Genomic DNA, 18,020 nt, shown 5'->3' with positions numbered 1-18,020 from the left:
AAAGGCTACTTGTAAGGCATTATGGGAAAGTCCTCTTGATTTCTGAGGTTATATGATTCTTCCTTTCTGCTTTCTCCGTGCCTTCACATGGTGGCCACCATTTTAACTGAACAGCAAAAAATTTGGGTTAGCATGAACCCAAAATATTTGGAATGTTTGGGCCAAACAGAGTACAGCATTCGGCCAATCAACGCTGGTTCTGCTGGAGACTCATCTGTGAAGAGGCGGAGTCTAAAATCTAACCAGATTGGAGACTGTTGTGGACCGATCTTAGACTCCGCCTCCTTCGGCAGCACCAGTGTTGATTGGCCGAATGCTGTACTCTGTATGGCATTCGGCCAATCAACGCTGGTCAATGCATTCCTATGCTGAGATGTAGCAGTGCTGGCCGTGCGCTCAGCTTGCCTACTGCGGAGATGCAGCCGAGCTGAGCGCATGGCCAGCACTGCTACACCGGAGAACTGCTGCTACATATGCTACATCTCGGCATAGGAATGCATTGACCAGCATTGATTGGCCGAATGCCATACAGAGTACAGCATTCGTCCAATCGACGCTGGTTCTGCTGGAGGAGGCGGAGTCTAAGATCGGTCCACAGCAGTCTCCATTCTGGTCCGATCTTAGACTCTGCCTCCTCACAGACGAACCTCTGGCAGAACCAGTGTTGATTGGCCGAATGCTGTACTCTGTATGGCATTCGGCCAATCAACGCTGGTCAATGCATTCCTATGGGAAAAAGTCAGCTCGGGCATATCGCAAGCTGACAGGGATCCCGACGTAATACAGTGACTTGGGCATGTTAGATGCCCCAGGCATGCTTTCCCTGCAGTCCCAGTTGCATTTCAGGGTGTTGGCATCATTTCCTGGGGTGTCATAGTGGACTTGGTGACTCTCCTGAGTCGAAGAGTGGGATCCCCTGAAACAAGCATTTTTTTTTCCCCATAGACCAGCCCTGGGCAATGTAGGGCCCGCGAGCCACATTCGGCCCTCTGACTGCTTCTATCCGGCCCGCATAGCTAGTTGAAGTTTTTTCAAGGACCTTGGATGATGTCACCAGGATAGGCTATGCCTCGTTAGTGGGCGGAGCCACACGGGACTGTGTGCTTGCTGCAAGCTGCGTGTGAGACAGCATGTGTGAGCAAGAGGGGGGAACTAGGGGCAGATGTAGGGGGGCAGTTAAACTGAATGCATATGGAGAGGGGACATTAAACTAGGGGGCAGATGGAGAAGGATATTAACCCATGGGGGGTAGCTGGAGGGGGACATGTCTGCCTCTAGTTGCCCCCAGTTTAATGTCCCCTCTAGTTTCTGCTAGTTTATACTGGGGCACCAGTGGGACATTTGGAGAGAAACGTTATAATGTGGGGGTGTATAATGTTAGGGTGACTGTAGGAGGATTTTACTTTGTGGGGCCATGGAAAAATGATTGAGAATGGGCGGCATCAGCGGAGAAGTGAGTGGAGCTAAATTTGCCGCTGTGTGCATGGCCCTCTAGAACCGTTACAATTTCTCATGTGGCCCCATGGGAAAATTAATTGCCCACCCCTGCCATAGACTATAATGGGTTTCGATATTCGTTCGAATAGTCGAATATTGAGGGGCTATTCGAAATGAATATCGAATATTTTACTGTTCCTCATCTCTATTTAAGATATCCGATTCCAGACCTTTATGTCCCAAAGTAAAGCAATGTCAGGTGGACATTAAGGAGATAAATAGCTGTGCCCTTTTTGCAGGAATGAAGTGATTTTCCATGCAATAAATGCAGATGAGTGCACAGGCAGAGGCCTAGTACTGCAGTATATGCTGCAAGGCTCTTCAAGCATGTCCAGAGGTAATGAATCTCCCACTGACGTACATGGACTTGTGTACACTGCTATCTTATATCGCACAGTGTAAATGAATTTCCTTCTGTCTTAATTTGCTGCTCGTCAAACACAATTTATTTTGCCATTAGGCTTTGTCTAAAAGGCTCTTAAATCTACATTAACCTTCCCGAAACCCCAAACAGGTCGCTGCTCGCTTGTTGTTGTTTTTCCAGGTGTTCATTTTAGGAAATCTGCCAAAACATCCATTTCTCACAGTGACAATGGAGAAACTAAATCACTAGCAAGAACGCTGCACGACCTGTAGTTCTTCAGCTGTTATGGGACTAGAAGACACAGGACAACTACAGTTAGAATGTGCAAAGTGACGCTATGTCTCTATTGACTTTCATATAAAGCTGAGTGCTTGCATATCTATCTATCTATCTATCTATCTATCTATCTATCTATCTATCATCTATCTGTCTGTCTGTCTGTCTATCTAATCTATCAACCTATCTATTGACTTTCATATAAATCTGAGTGCTTGCATATCTATCTCTCTCTATCTATATCTATCTATCTCTCTATCTATCTATATTTATCTATCATCTATCTATCATCTATCTATCTATCTATCTCTCTATTAGAGATGAGCGAACAGTGTTCTATCGAACACATGTTCGATCGGATATCAGGGTGTTCGCCATGTTCGAATCGAATCGAACACCACGTGGTAAAGTGCGCCAAAATTCGATTCCCCTCCCACCTTCCCTGGCGCCTTTTTTGCACCAATAACAGCGCAGGGGAGGTGGGACAGGAACTACGACACTGGGGGCATTGAAAAAAATTGGAAAAAGTCATTGGCTGCCGAAATCAGGTGACCTCCATTTTAGACGAATAGTGGATTTCAAATCCGGGTCATATGAGAATGTGAACTTTGTGACTATGAGACAGGGATAGCTGTACAGGCAGGGATAGCTAGGGATAACCTTTATTTAGGGGGGAATGTTATTAAAAATAACTTTTTGGGGCTCTATCGGGTGTGTAATTGTGATTTTTGTGAGATAAACTTTTTCCCATAGGGATGCATTGGCCAGCGCTGATTGGCCGAATTCCGTACTCTGGCCAATCAGTGCTGGCCAATGCATTCTATTAGCTTGATGAAGCAGAGTGTGCACAAGGGTTCAAGCGCACCCTCGGCTCTGATGTAGCAGAGCCGAGGCTGCACAAGGGTTCAAGCGCACCCTCGGCTCTGATGTAGGAGAGCCGAGGGTGCACTTGAACCCTTGTGCACCCTCGGCTCTGCTACATCAGAGCCGAGGGTGCGCTTGAACCCTTGTGCACACTCTGCTTCATCAAGCTAATAGAATGCATTGGCCAGCGCTGATTGGCCAATGTATTCTATTAGCCTGATGAAGTAGAGCTGAATGTGTGTGCTAAGCACACACATTCAGCTCTACTTCATCGGGCTAATAGAATGCATTGGCCAGCGCTGATTGGCCAGAGTACGGAACTCGACCAATCAGCGCTGGCTCTGCTGGAGGAGGCGGAGTCTAAGATCGCTCCACACCAGTCTCCATTCAGGTCCGACCTTAGACTCCGCCTCCTCCGGCAGAGCCAGCGCTGATTGGCCGAAGGCTGGCCAATGCATTCCTATGCGAATGCAGAGACTTAGCAGTGCTGAGTCAGTTTTGCTCAACTACACATCTGATGCACACTCGGCACTGCTACATCAGATGTAGCAATCTGATGTAGCAGAGCCGAGGGTGCACTAGAACCCCTGTGCAAACTCAGTTCACGCTAATAGAATGCATTGGCCAGCGCTGATTGGCCAATGCATTCTATTAGCCCGATGAAGTAGAGCTGAATGTGTGTGCTAAGCACACACATTCAGCACTGCTTCATCAAGCCAATACAATGCATTAGCCAGTGCTGATTGGCCAGAGTACGGAATTCGGCCAATCAGCGCTGGCTCTGCTGGAGGAGGCGGAGTCTAAGGTCGCTCCACACCAGTCTCCATTCAGGTCCGACCTTAGACTCCGCCTCCTCCGGCAGAGCCAGCGCTGATTGGCCGAAGGCTGGCCAATGCATTCCTATGCGAATGCATACTTAGCAGTGCTGAGTCAGTTTTGCTCAACTACACATCTGATGCACACTCGGCACTGCTACATCAGATGTAGCAATCTGATGTAGCAGAGCCGAGGGTGCACTAGAACCCCTGTGCAAACTCAGTTCACGCTAATAGAATGCATTGGCCAGCGCTGATTGGCCAATGCATTCTATTAGCCCGATGAAGTAGAGCTGAATGTGTGTGCTAAGCACACACATTCAGCACTGCTTCATCAAGCCAATACAATGCATTAGCCAGTGCTGATTGGCCAGAGTACGGAATTCGGCCAATCAGCGCTGGCTCTGCTGGAGGAGGCGGAGTCTAAGGTCGGACCTGAATGGAGACTGGTGTGGAGCGATCTTAGACTCCGCCTCCTCCAGCAGAGCCAGCGCTGATTGGTCGAGTTCCGTACTCTGGCCAATCAGCGCTGGCCAATGCATTCTATTAGCCCGATGAAGTAGAGCTGAATGTGTGTGCTTAGCACACACATTCAGCTCTACTTCATCGGGCTAATAGAATGCATTGGCCAATCAGCGCTGGCCAATGCATTCTATTAGCGTGAACTGAGTGTGCACAAGGGTTCAAGCGCACCCTCGGCTCTGATGTAGCAGAGCTGAGGGTGCACAAGGGTTCAAGTGCACCCTCGGCTCTCCTACATCAGAGCCGAGGGTGCGCTTGAACCCTTGTGCACACTCTGCTTCATCAAGCTAATAGAATGCATTGGCCAGCACTGATTGGCCAGAGTACGGAATTCGGCCAATCAGCGCTGGCCAATGCATTCTATTAGCCCGATGAAGTAGAGCTGAATGTGTGTGCTAAGCACACACATTCAGCACTGCTTCATCACGCCAATACAATGCATTAGCCAGTGCTGATTGGCCAGAGTACGGAATTCGGCCAATCAGCGCTGGCTCTGCTGGAGGAGGCGGAGTCTAAGATCGCTCCACACCAGTCTCCATTCAGGTCCGACCTTAGACTCCGCCTCCTCCAGCAGAGCCAGCGCTGATTGGTCGAGTTCCGTACTCTGGCCAATCAGCGCTGGCCAATGCATTCTATTAGCCCGATGAAGTAGAGCTGAATGTGTGTGCTTAGCACACACATTCAGCTCTACTTCATCGGGCTAATAGAATGCATTGGCCAGCGCTGATTGGCCGAATTCCGTACTCTGGCCAATCAGCACTGGCTAATGCATTGTATTGGCTTGATGAAGCAGTGCTGAATGTGTGTGCTTAGCACACACATTCAGCTCTACTTCATCGGGCTAATAGAATGCATTGGCCAATCAGCGCTGGCCAATGCATTCTATTAGCGTGAACTGAGTTTGCACAGGGGTTCTAGTGCACCCTCGGCTCTGCTACATCAGATTGCTACATCTGATGTAGCAGTGCCGAGTGTGCATCAGATGTGTAGTTGAGCAAAACTGACTCAGCACTGCTAAGTCTGCATTCGCATAGGAATGCATTGGCCAGCCTTCGGCCAATCAGCGCTGGCTCTGCCGGAGGAGGCGGAGTCTAAGGTCGGACCTGAATGGAGACTGGTGTGGAGCGACCTTAGACTCCGCCTCCTCCAGCAGAGCCAGCGCTGATTGGCCGAATTCCGTACTCTGGCCAATCAGCACTGGCTAATGCATTGTATTGGCTTGATGAAGCAGTGCTGAATGTGTGTGCTTAGCACACACATTCAGCTCTACTTCATCGGGCTAATAGAATGCATTGGCCAGCGCTGATTGGCCGAATTCCGTACTCTGGCCAATCAGCACTGGCTAATGCATTGTATTGGCTTGATGAAGCAGTGCTGAATGTGTGTGCTTAGCACACACATTCAGCTCTACTTCATCGGGCTAATAGAATGCATTGGCCAATCAGCGCTGGCCAATGCATTCTATTAGCGTGAACTGAGTTTGCACAGGGGTTCTAGTGCACCCTCGGCTCTGCTACATCAGATTGCTACATCTGATGTAGCAGTGCCGAGTGTGCATCAGATGTGTAGTTGAGCAAAACTGACTCAGCACTGCTAAGTCTGCATTCGCATAGGAATGCATTGGCCAGCCTTCGGCCAATCAGCGCTGGCTCTGCCGGAGGAGGCGGAGTCTAAGGTCGGACCTGAATGGAGACTGGTGTGGAGCGACCTTAGACTCCGCCTCCTCCAGCAGAGCCAGCGCTGATTGGCCGAATTCCGTACTCTGGCCAATCAGCACTGGCTAATGCATTGTATTGGCTTGATGAAGCAGTGCTGAATGTGTGTGCTTAGCACACACATTCAGCTCTACTTCATCGGGCTAATAGAATGCATTGGCCAGCGCTGATTGGCCGAATTCCGTACTCTGGCCAATCAGCACTGGCTAATGCATTGTATTGGCTTGATGAAGCAGTGCTGAATGTGTGTGCTTAGCACACACATTCAGCTCTACTTCATCGGGCTAATAGAATGCATTGGCCAATCAGCGCTGGCCAATGCATTCTATTAGCGTGAACTGAGTTTGCACAGGGGTTCTAGTGCACCCTCGGCTCTGCTACATCAGATTGCTACATCTGATGTAGCAGTGCCGAGTGTGCATCAGATGTGTAGTTGAGCAAAACTGACTCAGCACTGCTAAGTCTGCATTCGCATAGGAATGCATTGGCCAGCCTTCGGCCAATCAGCGCTGGCTCTGCCGGAGGAGGCGGAGTCTAAGGTCGGACCTGAATGGAGACTGGTGTGGAGCTATCTTAGACTCCGCCTCCTCCAGCAGAGCCAGCGCTGATTGGTCGAGTTCCGTACTCTGGCCAATCAGCACTGGCCAATGCATTTCTATGGGGAAAAGTTAGCTTGCGAAAATCGCAAACTGACAGGGATTTCCATGAAATAAAGTGACTTTTATGCCCCCAGACATGCTTCCCCTGCTGTCCCAGTGTCATTCCAGGGTGTTGGTATCATTTCCTGGGGTGTCATAGTGGACTTGGTGACCCTCCAGACACGAATTTGGGTTTCCCCCTTAACGAGTTTATGTTCCCCATAGACTATAATGGGGTTCGAAACCCATTCGAACACTCGAACAGTGAGCGGCTGTTCGAATCGAATTTCGAACCTCGAACATTTTAGTGTTCGCTCATCTCTACTCTCTATCTACCTATCTCTCTATCTATCTATATTTATCTATCATCTATCTATCTATCTATCTATCTATCTATCTATCTATCTATCTATCTCCTATCTATCTATCTATCTATCTATCAATCATGCGATCTCATGTGATTACTGGGTATCCGTTCTTGCCCTGCAGCCAGTCATTATGATAAATAATCTTTCCAATCACAGTCAGACGACTTTTATCTCATGTATGGTTAGCTGTAAAGCGTGAGTGTGTCATTATTTAAGTTGCTCACTCAGTTGAGGAGTGGAAAGACAGATATATTGTACAACACAGAGACAGTCATGTTCCCTGCCAATTCTCAATGTTCCATGGCTGCTCTGAGATCTTCCGCACTCAAATATTTATAGCCCGGAGGATCACTATGTTAATGAGTTAGAACATGGCTCAGAGGACATTTGGCATTAGACAACTCTTGGCGTTTGGAAGAGATAGTTTGTTAGTCAGGCGCAACCTTGCTATTCTGGCTGACAGTTAATTTAAGCCCTGACAAACTATTAATGTCATCCATAATTTATGTCTAATTTCTTTATCCTTTCTTATTGTTTTAAAGGGAAAGAGTCGATAGATAGATAGATAGATAGATAGATAGATAGATAGATAGACAATAAGATAGATAGATAGATAGATAGATAGATAGATAGATGATAGATAGATAGATAGATAGATAGATAGATAGACAATAAGATAGATAGATAGATAGATAGATAGATAGATGATAGATAGATAGATAGACAATAAGATAGATAGGTAGATAGATAGATAGATAGACAATAAGATAGATAGATAGATAGATAGATAGATAGATAGACAATAAGATAGATAGATGATAGATAGATAGATAGATAGATAGATGATAGATAGATAGATAGATAGATAGATAGATAGATAGATATTCTGATCATTTTTTGAGATGACTCCTCAAAAACCTTTAAATAATCATCATCTCCAAAAGTGAATATCTTGTCACACATCCGCTGAGATTCTTAATGCTCCCAAGACATCTTTATTAAGACATGGGTCAGCCAAACTTTGATAAGCGACCACAAATAGCAGAAGCATTCCCGAAATAGAGATGAGACCACAGAATGAAAACATCACCTCTTCAGTGTGGTCTAACAGTGTCATCCTGCCTATGAAAAGCAGTCATTGCTTTTGAATGTGGAATTACCCACAATGCCCTGCTGTTGTGAAAACATTTGTGATGGTGGGATATGTAGAAATCTGTTTGCTCAGTACTTTGTGGTTTGTATTTAATCTTACTAAGCAGATTCAGGGAATTTTAGGAATGTGTAAATATTTTGTATTTCTTCCATCACAAAAATGTACATAGAAGAAAAAAAAAGAAAATAGCTCCCCCTTCTGGAGGTGACTCATAGCACTATTCCTATCTAGCCCCATCCTTTCATCATTTTGTAGGTCTGAGGGTCCCTGTTCTCCTTCATTATCATCCCCCTTCCTATGCCTTGTAGAACAGAACGTTATTGGTATCAATGGCCTTTTTCTTGCCATTTTTGCTCATGCCAATGCAGTGGGACTTGCCATTAAACTGGTTTGGTATAGGGCTACTCCTGATGGTAGCGATCCCATGATAATCATCCTTCAACTGGAGAAGCTGAGGTTGAAGCATGAAGAGTACAAATATATACCGAGGGGGATGGGGACAGCCTAAAATGGTTTCTTTTCTCTTTATGCTCTAGTTTGCAAACACAAAGGGCCCCAGGAACATAATTTCATAGTCCTGAAGTTCATACAAGATCTTTGACAGGATCCTAATCTAGCATGTGCCATATATAGAACTGGTGTCCTCCTATATGGTAGAAGGCTCCGCCCCTCTGACTCTAGGGTGTGGGTGTGACTACAACTTCTATACCCACTAGGTCCATTCCTCTAAGAGGCCAATATAACCTGGACACAGTTGGCTAAACATTGAGATGGCTTATCCATTTATACATTGAGGAGACCCCCAAGATATATAAGATGCATAAATAAAAATATATTTTAGGCAAAAGAGAAATAACAAAGGTAGAGAACTTTTTTTTCAACATATATGTATCTATTGCCTTGCTTAGAAGACTTTTTGTATATGGATGGGCTTTTATCCATCAAAAACTTAATCACATTTTTGATTCCATTATTCAGAATAGGAAGACTATTGTTGCATTATTGAGCAAATTTGCCCCTTATGACTCTTAGAAAGCTGTAGGATCGTCCTTATGAGAGCTGAAATTGCCACCATATTGGTTGTTGTCAGTGGTGTAACTAGGAATGGCGGGACCCCGTGGTGAACTTTTGACATGGGTCCTCCAACTGACACCGACGCCGAAGACCTCGACTGACCCCTCCTCCGCATTCCTGCGCGCTCTATTATGTCCCTTAGTGGCCCCTGCACACAGTATTATGTCCCTTAGTGGCACCTGCACACAGTATTGTGGCCCCTGCACACAGTATTATGTCCCATAGTCGCCCCTGCGCACACTATTATGTCCCACTGTGGACACCCATAAACACTTATTATACTCTGGGGTTTTTTCAGACCCCAGAGTATAATAATCGGAGACCCGGGGGAATAAAAACATAAAAAACTACTGTTTCTTACCTGTCCCCCAGCTCCTACGCTGTCGGCCTCCGCTGCCGTCCTTCTTCAATGACATCGGACGTCACATGACCCGGGACGTAGGCCAGGTTCATGTGACGTCAGAGACGTCAGACAACTAGGAAGGAGGCCTGCCTGGATCGTGGAGAGGAAAGTAACAGTGTTTTTTATGTTTCTTACCTCTCCCGGGCCTCTGATCATTATACTCGGGGGTCTGCAAAGACCCCCGAGTATAATGATAGTGTTTATGGGACCCGCAGTGTCACTTACCGATCCCGGCCCAGCCAGTAACGGCCTATTAAAAAAAAAAAAAAAAGCAGCGGTAGCGGCTGTCACTGGGCCCCCTGATGTCCTGGGCCCTGTGGCAGCCGCTACCACGGTAGTTACGCCACTGGTTGTTGTACTGCTTTCTCCATAACTAGTTATAACTATAAAACAACTGGCTAGAAGACAATTATAGCGTTCCATAAATAACATGGAGTAATGAGAATATTCCGTAGTGACTCTTATCTAAGTTTGAATGAATTTTTGTGATTTGGAGCGGTGTACTAGCATTGAACTGCTTTGCCACGGCGGACCTGTTCAGCTGTGTATGATTCATGGTCCACAACCTCTCAGGACCCTTGTCAATTTTTTGTATAAACCTCCAGAGTTCCATAAAAGAGTTTTTTTTTACATACTCCCTCTCCGCTTTTCCTCTGTGATACAGCTGTGGTCAATGACTTCCATTCCTGTTTTCATGATTGCGTCATAGACATAAAATGAGAATTTTTGAAATGCTTTATAATAACATAAGACCTTGATTGTAAGAACACGTGTATGCGAGGACATGGATAATGATGTGCCTGGTGGGGGCATTTTACACATCTCCTACACACAATCATTTGTGTGTCCATTTCTCCAGACATTGGTGAGATCACAGAAGCGTAAATCTATTCACAGATTCAAGTAAGGCTTTTGGGAGCAAGAACTTTTGAAGGCAAATACATTTTCATTGAACCTGGACAAGAAAAGGAATTGAGGTTACGTATAGGAAGAATGTTACTGGAGCTATGTGAATCAAAACTGAAGGATATAATTATAGTGACTACATAGTTACCAGGGGTCAAAATGTAGCTAGTTCCACCCCCATTCCCCTGTGACTCTTTACATAGCTCCTTAAAGTGTAGCTGAACAATCCAATGTCTTTTCAGATTAAGCATGTTAGTGTATGAAGAATAACATTACTATTATGTGAATTGTATCCTGAATTTTTTGTGAATCAGTGGGTAGAGCATAACTGCTATGAGATCTCCCATAATGAGTAAATAGAAGAGGAGATCGTATCCCCCTTTTTGTAACAGACCCTCAGAAGCAGCATGGACGACTTTAAACAGCAGTACTGAGTATAGTCGTAAGTCCAGCACTGGGGTGAGATAAAAGCCTTACTAGAAGCTGCAATCCAGTCTCTTTGTGTCTCTGTACCTCTCGCTGACTTCAGCTTCTTACTCCTCATCTTCTTCCTACCTCTATAGTGTACATTTTATCAGTAAATTCAGAGTACATAAGGCAGAGTGAAGCGAATGAAGGGGGTGATTCTAGTATTTTTCTCTAACAACATGTATTACAGCCTTCATCTGTACCATTGATTTAGAAAGAAACATATAAGTATACTAGCGTGATACAATGTACCCACTTAGGTAAAGACAACCAAATTTTAGTTTGGGAGATGAGAAAGATTTGTTCCCTCATAGTTATTTGGTCCGGATTTTGACGTGGAATCTGCGTCAAAATTCGGATCAAAAAACCACCTCCCATTGAATTCAATGGTAGCCCATAATTTCCTTTTTCCGCGAAAAGAAGTGACCTGCCCTATCTTGATGCGGATTCCGCAGCGTCCGCGTCAAGACAATGCCTCCGGACTAGGCCTATTTATTTGGGTCTAGACCGGAGCGGAAAGCGGCAACTGTCGGAATCCGCAACAGTTACGGCTATCCGTGGTAGGCGCATTTTGGTCCAAAATCCATACCAAATAACTACGTGTGAACTAGCCCTTAGGATACAAAACATTATCTAATCTGTTTATTGTTATATACCTATTAGTTGTGTTAGCAGGTCTTGTCCTGTAAATACAACACATCAGCAAGCTCACCAAGCAAATAGCCGAAGCCTCATGGCACATGGATCTATTTTGAGTGAACATCCACAGAATAAACAGGAAGGAATAATCCAGCGTTGCAGAAGATAAAATTGATTGATATTTTATTGTCTCACAAATAAATTGTTTCCACAAATTTTCATTTGTGAGACAGTAAAATATTGATCAAGATGAAGATTGTTATCTTCTGGAGTGCGGAGTTATTCCTTCCTGTTAACTTCCAGCATGCTCTAGAGATGTCAAGGATAGAGACCATAGCCCTGAGTGACTGACTATTGGTGCCAACATTCAAAAGCCTTCCAAATATTTTGATACTACTTTCCTCTCTGTTACCAACAGCGTTGAGTTTGTTCAGTTCACTTAAGGTCAGTTGTCTGACATCAGCAATAAAAACTGTATTAGGATCTGAAGTGTTTTTACATTGAATATTATTAGAAATGCTTTTGGTTCTGCAGTGAACACACTCTATAAATAATAATTAGCCATAGTTACGCTATGTCACACTAGTGTTTGAGATTCCGTTCTTCGGGTCCACTTGGGAACCTGAAAAACAGAAACCCTATCCACTTAAAGAATCTCAAACACATGGCCATACATGTTGCAGAAATGTTGCATTTTTGGTTGGTGCAGGATCGCAGTGGAAAACAATGCTGCATTTTACAGTACCAGCAAAGTCAGGCCTGGTTCACATCTGCGTTTGGTATTCCGTTTGGGGAGTCTGCATGGGAACCCCCAGAACGGACTACTGAACACATTGAGAAGCAGTGAGCAATGAAAGCACATGGACCCCATAGACTATAATGGGGTCCATGTGTTTTCCCCGCAGTGTCTGTACGAGTCATGTGGAGAGGAAAGTAGTTCATAAAGTACTTTTCTCTGCACATGTTCCTTGCGGAAAACACACGGACCCCATTATAGTCTATGGGGACCATGTGCTTTCATAAGCTCACTGCTTGCCAAGGTGTTTGGTATTCCACTCAGAGGGTTCCCATGTAGAATCCCCGAACGGAATACGGAAAACGCTGATGTGAACCGGGCCTCAGTAAAATTTTGATTAATGTCATTCGCGCATTATGGAAAAAGCACACCAATTTCAGGTGTAGAAGCACAAGAGTTTTCACTATGGATTTAATAAGGGTAAAAAACTCAGAAAGAAAGACGCAGCAAAAATACAATGAAAAACGCTACAGAAAAAAATGGGATGTGTTTTATTTCCACTGCTATTTTTTCATCTGCGGTTTACTACATGGAACCTTAGCTTTATACTAAAACCCTATGTTATGGAAAGCTGCTTCTTTTGTTAGATTTTGCTGTGGGTTTTTTGAGCCAAAGTCAAGAGGCCTTTAGGGTCCATTCACATGGAGTTTTTTGGCGAAGAAAAAATCCGCTTTAGGAATTAGGATTTTTTTTTCCCTCCAGCACAGTGTATGGACCTTGAAAAACTACTAGCGCTTTTTGCCTATTCCATGTGGAATAGACAAGCCTCCATTGACTGCGTTGTTTTTCACAGGCGGAATCCGCTTGAAGGAAGCTTTTTTTTCCACTAGCGGAACCCATAGAACTCTATGGGGAGGCGTTTTATCCACGTGGATTCAGCACCAAGATCCTCACCAAAAAACTCCGTGGGAACTGCCCCTAATACTTTACCTCCCTTTATGATCCATTCCTCACCTGTATAATCATGTGATCTATGACAACTGCAGTCCGGCAGGATTTCTTCTCCTTGTGACTGCCATTACGTTACAATGCAGCCGTACACATCTGTGTTTTTACTTATATTAAATACATGAAAATGACTAAAAATGCAAAACATGTGTTTTCGAGAAACATATACTTTAACATGAGTAAAAACACAGATGATACAATAGCATCCTTAAAGGGCTTTTCCCACGAAAGACATTTATGGTTTATCTGCATGATATATCCTAAATGTCTGATAGATGGAGATCCCACCTGTGGTCTCAGAACTGAGTCCAGTAATAAAAGTCCCCAATACATAGCGTGTCACCTTCCTTACTGTAATTAAAAAAGCATGCAGTTATTAATTAAAAAAGCAGCATGTGAACTCAGCCTTACTGTGTCCAGTGAAAGCACTGGCCGCCCACCCCCGCGTGCAGCACCCTAAAAGGACACTCGCCATGAAATACAAAACAATTGTGCAGAATGAGGATGGAAAGCTTTCTGCCGAGTCTCATTATTTCTGCTCATTAGTCTCCACATTCTGGCCTGCAAGTGCTTGATCTGTTGTCTTATACAAGACACGATTCAGTCACATGATCCTGTTAATATTGTTAAGTATGCAAAACGCTGAACTCCTCTGCTTGTTAACTTGACCTTACTTAATGTCTGACAGCTGGTTAGCATGTTCACATCAGAAAATATGTTTCTTGGAAATCCATTACAGGGCAAACAAGTCCAGAGAAACCTTAGCACGGCTTACAGGTTAAAGCTGTATGCATGCTCTTTCAGATAAGGCAAGGGCTAGGATACCTGCAAAATGAGACGAGTATTGAAACAGATATTTCTGGCTCTGTAGGGTACATATAGGGGCACATTTATTAGGCCTCTTGTGTCTTTTTTGGTATTAATTGCACCTTTTTGTGGTGTTTTTCTGCTCTGCATTTATAAAGCATTATGCTGCCCTCTCCACTTTTGCTTTTTGTCAGGGGTATAGCCTAAATGGAGATCCTTGTCACACTGTATTTATGGCTGGTACCTTTTTAAAAAGGGGTAAAAAAGGCTCCAGCCCATGGTCAGCATAAAAAAACCTGTCCGGTAAGATAGTATTAAAAAGGGGCAAGTGTACATAGCTTATAAAGGTGCATCGAAACTAATACATGCACAACATCTAACAAGGAGGTGCGACATCATAAATAGACACCACAGTAAGGCCGGGTTCACACGGAGTATTCTGGCTCGTGATTTGGTACGTAGACGCCGCGGGATCTTTTGCAGGCCGTATACGCTCCCATTGTTTTCAATGGGAGCCGGTACCGTATACACGGCGCTATTTTGTGGCCGTGATTTTGCGGCATCACCCCTCAGCCTTAATAGGATATGACTTCTCTCCAGTTTCTTTTTCAATAGCCATGTGCCAGAACTATTTTACAACTTTGCTGCCAATCATGTTATGCTGATTATATTAGTCCAACCTGTTCTTTGTCTGTTCAATGTATTAAAACTACCTCTTTCCCTCCATTAAGGCAGACCCCAGGGGCGTAACTACCGCCATAGCAGCGGAGGCAGCTGCCACAGGGCCCGGGACATTAGGGACATTAGTGTCTTTGCAGACCCCCGAGTATAATGATTGGCGGACCAGGAGAGGTAAGGGAACGTAAAAAACACGTTACTTACCTCTCCACGATCCTGCCAGGCCTCCTTCCCACTTGTCTGACGTCTCTGATGTCACATGAACCCGGCCTGCTTCCTGGGTCATGTGAGGTCCGACGTCATATAAGAAGGGCAGCAGCGTAGAAGACAGCGTAGGAGCCAGGGGACAGGTAAGAAACAGTAATTTTTTATGTTTTTATTCCCCCTGGTCTCCGATTATTATACTCTGTATGTAGAGTATAATAATTGTTTATGAGTGTCCACTATGGGCTATAATACTGTGTGCAGGGGCCACTATGGGACATAATACTGTGTGCAGGGGTCACTATGGGGTATAATACTGTGTGCAGGGGCCACTAAGGGACATAATACTGTGTGCAGGAGTCACTATGGGGGATAATACTGTGTACAGGGGCCACTATGGGGCATAATACTGTGTACAGGGGCCACTATGGGGCATAATACTGTGTGCAGAGGCCACTATGGAGGATAATACTGTGTACAGGGGCCACTAAGGGACATAATACTGTGTGCAGGGGTCACTATGGGGGATAATACTGTGTACAGGGGCCACTATGGGGCATAATACTGTGTACAGGGGCCACTATGGGGCATAATACTGTGTGCAGAGGCCACTATGGAGGATAATACTGTATGCAGGGGCCACTAAGGGACATAATACTGTGTGCAGGGCTTACTAAGGGACATAATTGAGTGTGGAGGAGGGGGTCAGTCGAGGTCTTCGGTGTCGGTTGTGGGGGGAGGGCCATGTCAAAAGTTCGCCACAGTGCCCTGCCATTCCTAGTTACGCCACTGGCAGACCCCACTATATACACCATAGCTGTGTGTGTATGTGTGTTTCTCTAAGCTAGCTTATACATCAACTTTATGAATTCGGTGATACTTAGAGCAGATTATGCTTTACCCACTCTTGGCTTTGGGTGAAAAAGACACAACAAAATTTGCAATAAAAAAAAAGCATTGGGGCCTTAAGCCTAAAGGCTATGGTCTAGGGGCAGGTATGCTTTCTGTGTTCTTTACTGTATTCTTGTGCCTTCTGAAGTTCCTTAAAAACTGTCCATGTCTCCATATAAAGGAAAAACCATATTTTAGTCAATAATAAATAAACTTTTTTATTTTTTTCCATTTAGAGTAAATTATACCTTCGTGCTCTTTAGTATTTACCTGCCATCGTAGCCATCATAAGCCTTTGTTACATAATATGCTTTAATAGGAATTTTTTATTAAGAAAATGAATGTTTGCAAATTTCACAATGGACTTAATGTGTTACTTGACAGGTGTTGATAAACATAAAATAATCTTATCTAGATGGGAACAGGCTTCTGTACATACACCTGTGCAATCGCAGATTATGTGACAAACACTTACTGCTTGAAGGGCTTTTAGCAGTGAAATTGATGCTCTACATGTATCCAGCAGCTGCCTGTCTGCTCTTCTGTCTTTTTTTTAGTAACATAATGCACAGCAACTCTGAGTCTTGGGAAAATAAAATAAAGCAGACAAGTGATGGTAGAACATATGCAGAATGCCCACGGCTAAATTACCGAAAATAAGCAGAAGATGAAAATAAAAACAACTGCAGTACCACATATCGGCCACAGGACAGAAACAGCCTAACAATATAGTAGTTTTTGATGTTTTTATTTTTAAAAGAAGCAAAAAAAACCCCACTTTATTCTATCCCTGCACCCCGCACCTGATTGTCTGTGGTTCCTCCATTCTGCACTCTTATCCCTACAATTCAGATTCTTCTTTGCTCCTGATCAGACATTATATTGGTTTGTATAATTGTAATAACAATAATAATATATTTTATTTATATAGCGCCAACATATTCCGCAGCGCTGTACAATTTGTAGGGTTGAAGTACAGACAGAAAGATACATTACAAAGAAATAGTGAATTCACACAATGAGACTGAGGGCCCTGCTATGAGGTAGAGGGGGTGACACAAGAGGTAGCAGGGGCGGCATTGCTTATACAGTGGACAATTTTATAATAGAGGTTACTGTCATTACACAAACATAGGACTGTATGAGCCATCACCAGTCGTGTCCTTTAATATGCAGGTGTTGCCCGGACATATAAGGTTAGCCTGAAACGGCATTATATCATGTGCAGTAATGTGGGAGTGGGAACAGAGGAGGGTTGGTTTTAGGGATTCTAATGACGGTACGGAAGGGTTTACATTAGGAATTGTGATAGACCTGTCTGAAAAGATGTGTCTTTAGTTTGCGCTTGAAGCTGTAGAAATTGGGAGTTAATCTGATTGTCCGGGATAGAGTATTCCAGAGAAGTGGTGCAACTCGGGAGAAGTCTTGTATACGAGCGTGGGAGGTTCTGATAATAGAGGATGTAAGTGTTAGGTCATTGTCTGTCTCTTTTTCTTTGCTATCAATCCCATGATGCCTCAAGACAGAATCACAAAGGCAACTAGAGACTTTACTATATTTACCTGCTTTGGGACAGAACAAATATCCTTCTATCTATATTCTTCCACATGAAGTAAGAGGCTGTAAATATGTATTAGGAGGCGTAGTCCTGACACACTGCACACCATTATAGTTGTGTGACAGATACTGTCTACTCATCAGTAGTTAGTGACAGAAGAGCCAGTGTGGGAGAGTCCACCATAAGTCGGAAAAGTCAGGGATCTATGTACTAGCTCCTGTACATTTTATCTGGTCAGAGTCCTATGACCTTACTAAAGCAAAGGATTGTTACAGATTTTGCATTGGGACCCTGTAGCTTCTCGTATCGGCAAATCTTTTTTTGGTGAAAAAATGGTGACTAGTTGTATTAACAATGGGGCTGGAAAAGACAACCCAATAATAGAATTACTGCTATGTCAATGAAATGATATATTTATTTATTTATTAATATTATT

The 18,020-nt window shown here is 44.3% G+C and overlaps 1 protein-coding gene across 1 annotated transcript in view; it reads left to right on the top strand.

The window, feature by feature from the left end:
- The window catches only part of TTC34 (tetratricopeptide repeat domain 34), a 49,031-nt gene that overhangs the window by 30,413 nt on the left and 598 nt on the right, over positions 1–18,020 (top strand). The window lies entirely within an intron of this gene.

This window comes from Leptodactylus fuscus, chromosome 6, assembly GCF_031893055.1.
Source record: "Leptodactylus fuscus isolate aLepFus1 chromosome 6, aLepFus1.hap2, whole genome shotgun sequence".
In the NCBI taxonomy this organism is placed as follows: Eukaryota; Metazoa; Chordata; class Amphibia; order Anura; family Leptodactylidae; genus Leptodactylus; species Leptodactylus fuscus.
Note: the sequence above shows the minus strand (reverse complement) of the source record. Positions and strands in the feature narration are given on the sequence as shown.